Here is a 10,151-nt window from a genome sequence, read left to right on the forward strand (position 1 = left end):
TGCTAAAAGTGACGATAAACCTCAATTTGAATTTAAGTAATGGTGAGAATTGTTGCGACACCTTTTGAAGAAATTCCTTCGGTCCAACCTCTTTAGGGGTTGAATGAGGGGTCCAAGGCATGAGGATCCATTTGCAGCTTTTATTAAGAGCAGTATCAAATCAACAACAGATATTGGAGACAAATACAGATTCATAAACGGGTTACCGGGCAGGGAGAGAAAAGACACACACACACAGACGTGCAATGGTCAGATCACAAGCCGTGGACAAATTTGGAGGCCGTTTAAAGGGTTAGTTCACCCAAAAATGAAAGTTGTCCTGTCTTTTTCTGTTTCCTTAGCGGACTGTAATACGCGCAAGAGGATGAAGCGATCCACCTTCAAGAACCGGTCCACTACGGTCAAGATGAAGTAACCCCTTTGGAGCCCGATTGGGAAGTCTTACCACGAGCACATACCAAAACAAAATCCAGAATGTCACGAGGCATGGAAGACCACCAGAAGGTACACCCAATACAGTACACCCAATTCCTAAATGGCGAGCCACATTAGAGCCATGACCCCGCTGAAGAATGTCGGACAGTGATCTCTCTGCCACAAATAATCCAGACAGAGGCATTACCTTTTTCAATGCATCCCAAGCGAGCAGACAAGGAGTCTCTCGGGTAGTATGGCAACCACACAACACAGAGGGAAATTTGAGAATCTGACAAGGAGAAGTAGCTTTAGCCAGTCTTAAATAGCCTTAGTAACAAGCCACAGCTGGAGCAAATCAACTCGTAATCACCAGCTGAAACATATCTCCCTCACGCTGCAGAGACACGCAAAGATGAGACGCTGGTTCTAACAACTGGCGCACTTTTCCTTAGTTTTTAGTGTACCTCTGTGGCAGAATTGCAAGACGTACTGGTCTGGCACGTATACTACATCACCCTGTGTTTATAGGGTTTTTTATGTAGAACGAGGACTAAAAGAGATTGCATAGGGAAAACTCTAAATGTGTTGTTTTTCAACCTACCCAATAAATAGTATGCCAAATCAAGATTTAAACTCATGGTATAGATACAAATGTATATAAATACACACCAAAATAAATTTTTGGTTATCAATATCACAAGTTTTTCGTTTTTATTTGGTATCGTATTATTTAAACGCATTGTCATGAGACTGGGCTGCTTTTACCAGGTTCATCAGAAAGAATTCAGCAGGCGTGCCCCTAAAACAGACAAACAGGGTAGGAATGAAAAGAGACGTGTCACATCTTCAGCAACACTCTCTGCTCCACAAAATAGATCAGAAAGTCCACTTGACCTCCAGACCAAGACAGTCGCCGGCCATAATTGCTACCTCCATCTGATTGGTGTATAGTGGGAGGGACGAGTCCATAAGTAATTGAAGGTCATCAGCACTGCGGTTGATGTACTGAATTTAACGGCTAACTTTGAAGATTTATGTTCTTTAGTTATGCACCATAGCTGAAGGGTATAAATGCATTTCTACATTCCTGCTTTGTCATTAATAAAGTTTGATGCTATAATTGCTGGACAACAGAAAACTCTCTAAGTGGCAATGCTCGTGCTTATTAAAATGAGGACCACTCTGATTCAACAGGTCTTGCAAACCACTTTATCTTCTTATTTTTCTTCAGATTTTATGAAATCTGTTTTATGATTAGATGTTGTTTTACCAGTCTTAGGCCTTACATTTTTCAATCACAGTTTTGCGTGCTGTTTACTAAGGAGACAACAGTGGAGCATAAAAGGGAATATGAGAAAAAGAAGAAAACCAAGACCAATCTGCCAAGCCCTATTTTGCATCATCACTCAAGCGGCACATTTGTGAAATTATTTAAAGTGATAAATATGCATTTAGAATACATAACGTGCTACCTATGAAATCAGACGTGGCCATTTCATTCGAAATGGTGTTTCAAGTGCCACTTCACTGAGTACTGCGTTTTCAAAAAAAAGGTTTTTAAAAGGTCCGCAGAACCGAAAGTGCCCTTCAAGATGTTCCTTTGAATGAATGACTGCAAAATGGACACGAAAATGCTCTGTCGGTGCGGATCGCTTTATTTTATCTTATGAACTTTTCAAAACCGGCTGCTCATTTATTTCAGGCTTCAGATATAGATTGAGTTGAGGTTGAATAACGAGAAATTCACCCGCTGCTCGTCATAATGAAATTCTGGCACCATTGCAGGTTTAAACAAGTATACTTCATTCTCACTTCGTGGATCTTCGCTAAGTGAATCTCTCTTTTCATTTCCATCTTTTTGTCATTCATTTCTCCTAAGTTCGCTCTGACTTTCTCCATTTGATCTGCCAGACGGAGTGTTGCTGCATTTCACCCTGTTTCTACATTACGTCCTCCTTCTCTATGCTTTCACAGCAATTCCCAATTCTTACAGTCATTTCCCTCCGATGGATTCACCTGCTCCCGTCGAGATTTGATTGACGGGCTCTTAAGTTCAGATGTTGCCTACTAAACGCCCCGTCCCTCGGCGAGCTTCTCTTTGAAGACATCTGCATCTGTAAAGTATAGAAAGTACAAAGACATTTAAAAGAACTCATTGCAAAGTTTTCCGGCACCTTCCGGTGCAGGTTTATGTAACAGATTTGGGTACAAATCTAATTCACTCCCCCAACAGCACACAAAGAAACATTATCTGTTAATCTTCCTGCAGAGGAAAAACTTTAAAAGTGATTCTGAGGGCAAGCGGGCATCGATTTGAGAATTACATTTTGTATTTTTTTGGCCTCAAACAATGCAGCTGTGCGTCAATCTAATCAAGACGCCGATCTCATTAATAATTCCCCTCTTAACGAGACATCTGTAAGAATGGTTATTGTAATACTTACGGGACGAGTGTATCATCGCGAGCCTTTATGGTCCTGCAGGAGGAATTTGTTTAATCCGTGTGTATTCATATTTAAACATTAACCACGAATCCCCACGGGAAAGAGAAATCACAAATGAGATCTCTTAATATTTCTACAATTCAATCTTCAGTTTTGCTCTTGAGAAAAAAATAGCAGTAATCTTAGATGTGTCTATAGAGCAAACATTTCTCAGCTTTTTTTTTCAAGACTAGGTTATAATAAAATACTAATTTTACGTATATAATTTGACACTTCTAAATAATTTTATTTATTGTATTTTATTACTGCAGTTTGCGGTTTGCTAGACTCTCTGACAAAATGTTTGCTAAATCAAAAATATATACAATGAGCAAATGAGTTGTCTGAAAGATTTCTTACTGAATAAATCTACATTTCTGCATTTTTTAATCCTGAATAAATCTACGTTTTGAACAGTTAGGTTCAGGGAGTGATTCAATGACTCACCCGCTTTGTTTGGTTCTTGAATGAATCAATTCACTGAATGATGCAAAGACTCAGACAATACTGTTGCCACCTGCCGAAATTGTTATGTAATTAATACCATATTTAGGGTCAAATTACATTATTTTGATCGCTGTCAATTTTTTTAATCTAAATTAGGAAATTTCATTACTGTTATTATTAACGTATTTAGAAAACGTTATTATTAACGTTTAGAAATAAAATCACCAGAGATGAATAGATTAAAAAAATATAATATACGGAGAACTCCACTAGCCCCTTGAGATATGAATGAACAACATCTGAGCAAAAAAAAAACTCAGTCATGCCCAAAAACATATATCTTTCTCCTTTTAAGTTTGCTTTATCCACTCAGCTCAGACTCTCTCTCTCTCTCTCTCTCTCTCTCTCTCTCTCTCTCTCTCTCTCTCTCTCTCTCTCTCTCTCTCTCTCTCTCTCTCTCTCTCTCTCTCTCTCTCTCTCTCTCTCTCTCTCTCTCTCTCTCTCTCTCTCTCTCTCTCTCTCTCTCTCTGTCTCTCTCTCTCTCTCTCTCTCTCTCTCTCTCTCTCTCTCTCTCTCTCTCTCTCTCTCTCTGTCTCTCTCTCTCTCTGTCTTTCTCTCTCTCTGTCTTTCTCTCTCTCTGTCTCTCTCTCTCTCTCTCTCTCTCTCTCTCTCTCTCTCTCTCTCTCTCTCTCTCTCTCTCTCTCTCTCTCTCTCTCTCTTCTGTTTTGAACCTCATAGTTTTATATTAGCCTATCAAGCTCAGTGGAATACCCGCATAGGCTATATGATTGGAGTAAATAACAGGTTTCATTTTTGGAGTGAACTATTCCTATATATTTTTAAAACTAGTCATAGTCTACTCTTAGATTTGTGCATCACTGGAGGGGATGAGATAAGATGTCCTTCACACCATTTGCTTAGTTATTTCTAAAGGTGCCAAAACAACAGAGAAACTGTTAAATTGCCAATTACGCTACTTGCTTCATTTATTTATTTAGTGTTTATCCATTTATCCTTTCAAAACAAGGATCCTGACGTTTTCACGGTTGCTAGGCGAAAAACCCAAACTAATAAGCATCTGGATAATTGCAATTGACCTCAAAAGTCGTCATTACAGCTTTTCTCAAATAAAGTATCCAAATAAAGTTTAGTCTTCTAAAGCTCGAGTTTTTTTTGTTTGTTTTTTTTCAGATGTGCCTTGTGTGCCAAAACCCATCTATCTGCAACTAAACGTCAAGATTATAACAAAAAGTTTAGGGTAGGAGCTATGATTGAATATGACTTGAAGTTTTAACAACAATCTAGTAAGATAAATGATCATCTGTTAATGATTTAAATAGTTATCTTGTGTCAGCTGGCAGCGAGGGGTCGGCAAGTCCGCAACTAATTTTCATGATGGATGGTGGATTTCAATTACCCTTAATCTGTAATTAAAGCGAGAAGAGGCAGCCAATGGCTGTGATTTATTACATCAGAAATGTCCGAGACACAATCAGGATAGCAATCTATAATTGTATAATTGAGAAGAGTCGTTCGCCTTATCCGCCCTTAAACCTGGCAACGTGGAAGAATGAACCGAAACAAATTTAAAGTCCGAGTTCCACAAAGAACTTTTTATGCTCTAGTCTTCTAAAAACAATCATCAACCGGTTCTTTAAAGCAGCGGTATGTTTTTTTGTTTTTACCTTCAAATATCAATTTTATTATTTCTCAAACGCCATGAGGCGAATGGCTTTGGGGGTTTTTTTTACCCATGCTCACGAAAATACATAAGAAATCATACACTCTCTGAGAAGATAGGCTACTTTAAAAAAAAAAAAAAAAAAAAAAAGTAGTTACAGGCAATGTTGGGGAAAGTTACTTTTAAAAGTAATACATTACAATATTGCATTACTCCCTTAAAAAAAGTAACTAATTACTTTACTTAGTTACTTTTTTTATAGAAAGTAATGCGTTATGTTACTTTTGCGTTACTTTTTAAACATGAGCAGAGCTTGATTGCTTGTTTTTAATATAATAAGTTATATTTATAGCAAATAAACAGCCCTTTTGTACCAAAAAATGTAAGGAATAAACATGAAAAGCTGAAAATGAGTAAATTCACGTCGGTGTAGTAGAATGCAGGAGGAGGGAAAAAAAGAAGCACAATTGTTAGCTTATCTAAAGTCATTTTTGCTTATAAGTACGGTTGAACTAGATCATAAAATCAAAACAAAAACCATAAAATAAGCAAAACTAAATTCAGGGGGCTACTGTTTTAATTACAGTTACTGTTTCAATTACAGTTAATTACTGTTTTCGCCCATTCATTCACACAACAATGGCGTTTAAGGCACTGATTATAAAAAAGGGGATTGAACTGAATGGTGTTCAGACAATAGCAGGGTTGCCAGGTTTTCTGAGCAAAACCCATCCACTTGCTACTCAAAACTAGCCCAGGGGCTAAATACTACATTATTGAGGTCGCATTATCGACTCGCAAGAAAATGAAAAATCATACACGAAATTTACTAAAGCATTTAATTATTATTTTTTTAATTTGATTTAGTTGCCTCGATTTATAAATCGTGTTCACAATTTAGCAAACTGTGGGAAATGAGTAAATTAAGCGCACGATTTAACCTACTATTTTTTTTTCCTGTATGTAATTTGCGGGGCTCTGTGGCGTGTTTTTCAAAAATGAGAAGGAAAAACTTTTCAGCTTTTAGTACGTCACTGTCATGTAAACATACCCTAATAGGCTGAAATTGTAGGTCATGCTGAATTTGGGCATAGTCTGTTCATAATCTGTATAGAAGGCATGCTTTTTTGCATACAGATTTTGTATGCAGCCCATGAAACTTGTATTAATAATATATGATATTATAATACCTAACTGTAGGGGGCTCCAAACGCTCAAAAACGCCCCTTCAAAGAACCCATAAACCAACAATATATAAACTTTTTTTTGTTCTACAGAACCTCACGAGAATGAGGTCGCAACGAGTCATTATATAAGAGTGTGAAGCACATTTCGCGAAGCTTTATGCCGTTGCAGCTCTTTATTCAAATGTCCGCACCGTACCAAACAACGCGGGAAGTTGAAGAATGAAGAATGCGGAGGTTTTTCAATACGGCAGCCAAAATTTGGAACATTTCTAAGTGCATAAATACGATGTTTTGCCAGGTTCGGGATATCTAGCTCCCAGCAGGCGCCGAAGATTTGCAGTGATGTCAAATGATGTCAAGCCACTGGCTTATTTCACCAAGGTGTTCTACCGAGTGCTACTGGGAATCTTTTCTGCCTGCTGTCATCAGACTGTACAACGCCTCCTCATCTTCCTCCCGCGCTGACTGTCCTCACAGCAGTCTGGGCTGCTTCCCCAGTCACGATTAATGACACTGTCTCTGCGCCGACTGTTTGTGCAGTTGAGGACTCAGCTCTTCACAATCATGCTGCGGTTTATGCATGAAATTTCCCCTTGGGGTTCAGTGAAGTTCAGTTGTGTCTAGTGAATCACTCTGATGGGGCATGAATTGATTCGCTGAATGTTTTTTTGCAATCTTTTTAATACTTAATTTCTGTTTTACAGTTGCGTCTGGATGGGCCGAAGCATGTGATTCGAATGAGCTGACGTGAACGGACAATCGCAACTAAACATCTCAAATGAGGTGACAGCATCGTATTTGAACATATTTAGTATTCAGCAAGGATGCATTCAGTTGATCAAAACATATAAAACGTTTATAATGTCAAAAAAAAAAAATCTATTTTGCTATTCTTTTGAACTTTCTGTTAATCAAAGAATCCTGGAAATATTTATGATGAATATCTATTATTAATAACTTTATTATTAAGTCACATCAAATTAGGAAAATTAGCACTGATGACTACAGTAATGATGCCAGAATTTCATAATAATAATTTTTATATATTTTAATATATATTTAATTATATTAATTATATTAAAAAAAAAAAAAAATATATATATATATATATATATATATATATATATATATATATATATATATATATATATTTATTTTTTTAAATATATATATATTTAAAAATATAATAAAATATTTATAAAATATAATAATATTTACTGATTTTATTGTATTTTTGATCAAAGAAATGCAACCTTGAGCAGAAGAGACCCCAAACTTTTTACGCTTTTATATTTACACCAAATGCTGTACAATATATAATACCATAACAAACTACATATTTAGAAATCATACAAATGTAGAACAATATTTCAACACCTCAAAAAATGCTTTTCTTGCTTTGATTGTTTTTGTCTTGTTTCCAGACAAAATATCCAAAAAAATTTAAATCAAGAAGGACTTTCGAGACATGGAAAAATTGTCGTCTTGTTTTAAGACACAAAAATGTAAGTAAGAAAGACATTTTTTGCTGCTTGAATCAGTGAATCAATTCACGTGCAAACATGCTGATTCAGTGGATCGATTCAGACTTATAATAATGATACGTTATTTGACTTCAATGCAATAAAATATGACAACAAAAACAGCGAAGTCATGTCACGCTACTATTTGTTGGAAAACAAATCGCTTGCTAATGCAATTCTGATGTACCCCAGGAGCTAGAAACACAGTAGGCATCTAGAGATGAATAAAATAAAGACAAAAAGTATCTTCGCCGCTCAATTTAAAATCATTACAATTCAGCTCCCATTAAACTTCATTAGCTTCTCGGGGAAATTAAAAAATCATGAAACTATAAAATAACCGGCAGTATCTTGCAGCTAGAAATCTAGTTTATGAGAAAACAAAAGAGCGCTAGTGAATATAATGACTCCATAATGGCACTTTAATGACAATCAATACCATTGCCCAACATGACCCATTCATCTCAGAGGAGCGAGATGGGTCTGAGGAGACTCTTTCATTAGTTACACGCAGCTAAAATACATTACAGCACTTACCTGTCCTTAATTAAAAAATTCTCAAGCATTGCATCGCAATGCATCGTATGGGTTAATAATAAAAGATATCGCAGCCCGATAACACATTTGCACGGTAAGAGATGATTAAAATGGTCAAATAATTGTTTGGAATAATTCATTGTTTGTGCGTGTGTTTGAAAAAGTCTCTTCGAAGGCTGCTTTCATGTAATCAAAAATGCAGTAAAATATTATTTAAACGTAAAACAACCGCTTTCTGTTTGAATGTATTTTCGAATTTAATTTACTCCTGTGATCCAAAGCTGAATTTTCAGCATCATTACTCCAGACAGTGTCACCGGGTAGCGCATTACAGTTTTCACTAAAATAACGATCAGCGTAACTGTTTTCAACATTGATAATAACTAACGGTGCAAAAATCTGCATATTAGAATGCGACACCGAAGGCTGGAGCGATGACGCTGAAAATTCAGCTTCGGATCGCAGGAATAAATTGCATTTTATCAACGCATATTCAAATAGAAACGTTATTTGAAATGGAAAAAAATGATTCACGATATTTCAATATTTTTGGTTATAATAGAAAAACTTTTTTAAACGCGCGTTTGACTGACAGCGTATGGCAAATGAAACTAATGAAGGAAAAAAAAACCATTCATCCTGCCCAGCGAGACAGCCGACTAAAATATTTAGAGACTTGGAGCCGTTTAAAATCATCTTCGGTTCTCTGAGCTCAAAGGCCAGATATAATACCATGTAAAACCTTTTGATGGTCACATAAGGCCGGATGTATGTCATTACATCTATTTCGGCTAATCCATTTACCCGGGCGGTGTTAAATGTCATGGTTTACGAACATGACATATCTGCTCGTTTTATGTTTATGTGATGGCTCATAATAGTAAAAGATCTTCCCAAACTCATTTGCGGTGTAATGACTGCAGAACTTTGTCCCCTGCTGTTCTCGAGGTAAAACAATTGCGTACACGTGCTGTGACTGGCGTGCGTTGATTACAGCCGTATTTTCAAATATCGTCTTTTTCGCCCGTGATTAATTCCAGAGCTGACTGTTTCCATGGAGATATTCAAATGACTTGACATCAATTTTCCTAACTTTTCTTTGATGGCGCATCATTAAAATCTCATGGTAACCTCTGTTACCTTTGAGATCTTACCGCGTGGCTGTTGTTGTTTCATGGCAAAAAACGATTTAACAGCAGGTTAATGCTTAACCAAGTTTAGCTCTCGTCTCTGTGGAACTAACGCGCGCGTGCCGTCGTTTTTCAACTCAATCAAACCTTTAACCTTTAAAAAAAAAAAGGTTGTGACTGGAAAACTTTCTTACTGCTTTAATAAATACTCAACCGTCATGCAGATTGATGTTTTGATTGCTTTTCTTTGTTTTAAATAGCTGTTTAATGCTGTAAAGTGAGTTAAGGCAGAATAATATGCCTGATTAAAATAAAGTTAAAAAATGGCAATTTTACAGGTTATTGCGCTTATGGCATAAACAGAGGTGGAAATGTCAGACACATGCAGCTTTAGGCAGAGATACGCTTCATAAAGAAGATTAGGCGTTTAGATTAGACACAGTCAATTAAATGTACTTTAAATGCTATTATTAATGCAAATGCACTATCCTTCTGGCAGATGTACAACGTGAAGGATACTGTGCGGCTGTAAAAGGAGAACAATGGAAGGGGTGTTATTTATTAGGATGCCAGAAAATTCTGTTCGCATGATTTTCGGTGTTTGCAGCTTTACCGAAGAGAGCAAAAACAAGCACGAGCCTTGACAAGTCATCTATGCTACGTATTAAGGGGAAAAAAAACACAACAGGAAAGCATTGTGAAGGAGAATCGTGTAAAATAAAAACCTCAAAGGAATAGTTCACCCC

The 10,151-nt window shown here is 36.7% G+C and overlaps 1 long non-coding RNA gene across 1 annotated transcript; it reads left to right on the forward strand.

Moving 5' to 3' along the window:
- Positions 1-375: 375 nt before the first annotated feature.
- Positions 376-8,965, forward strand: LOC122332865. Its single transcript, XR_006248550.1, has 3 exons — positions 376-504; positions 6,920-6,998; positions 7,640-8,965. It is a non-coding gene; the product is annotated as an uncharacterized LOC122332865 (long non-coding RNA).
- The last annotated feature ends 1,186 nt before the right edge of the window (positions 8,966-10,151 follow it).

This window comes from Puntigrus tetrazona, unplaced genomic scaffold (assembly GCF_018831695.1).
Source record: "Puntigrus tetrazona isolate hp1 unplaced genomic scaffold, ASM1883169v1 S000000148, whole genome shotgun sequence".
Classification (NCBI taxonomy): domain Eukaryota; kingdom Metazoa; phylum Chordata; class Actinopteri; order Cypriniformes; family Cyprinidae; genus Puntigrus; species Puntigrus tetrazona.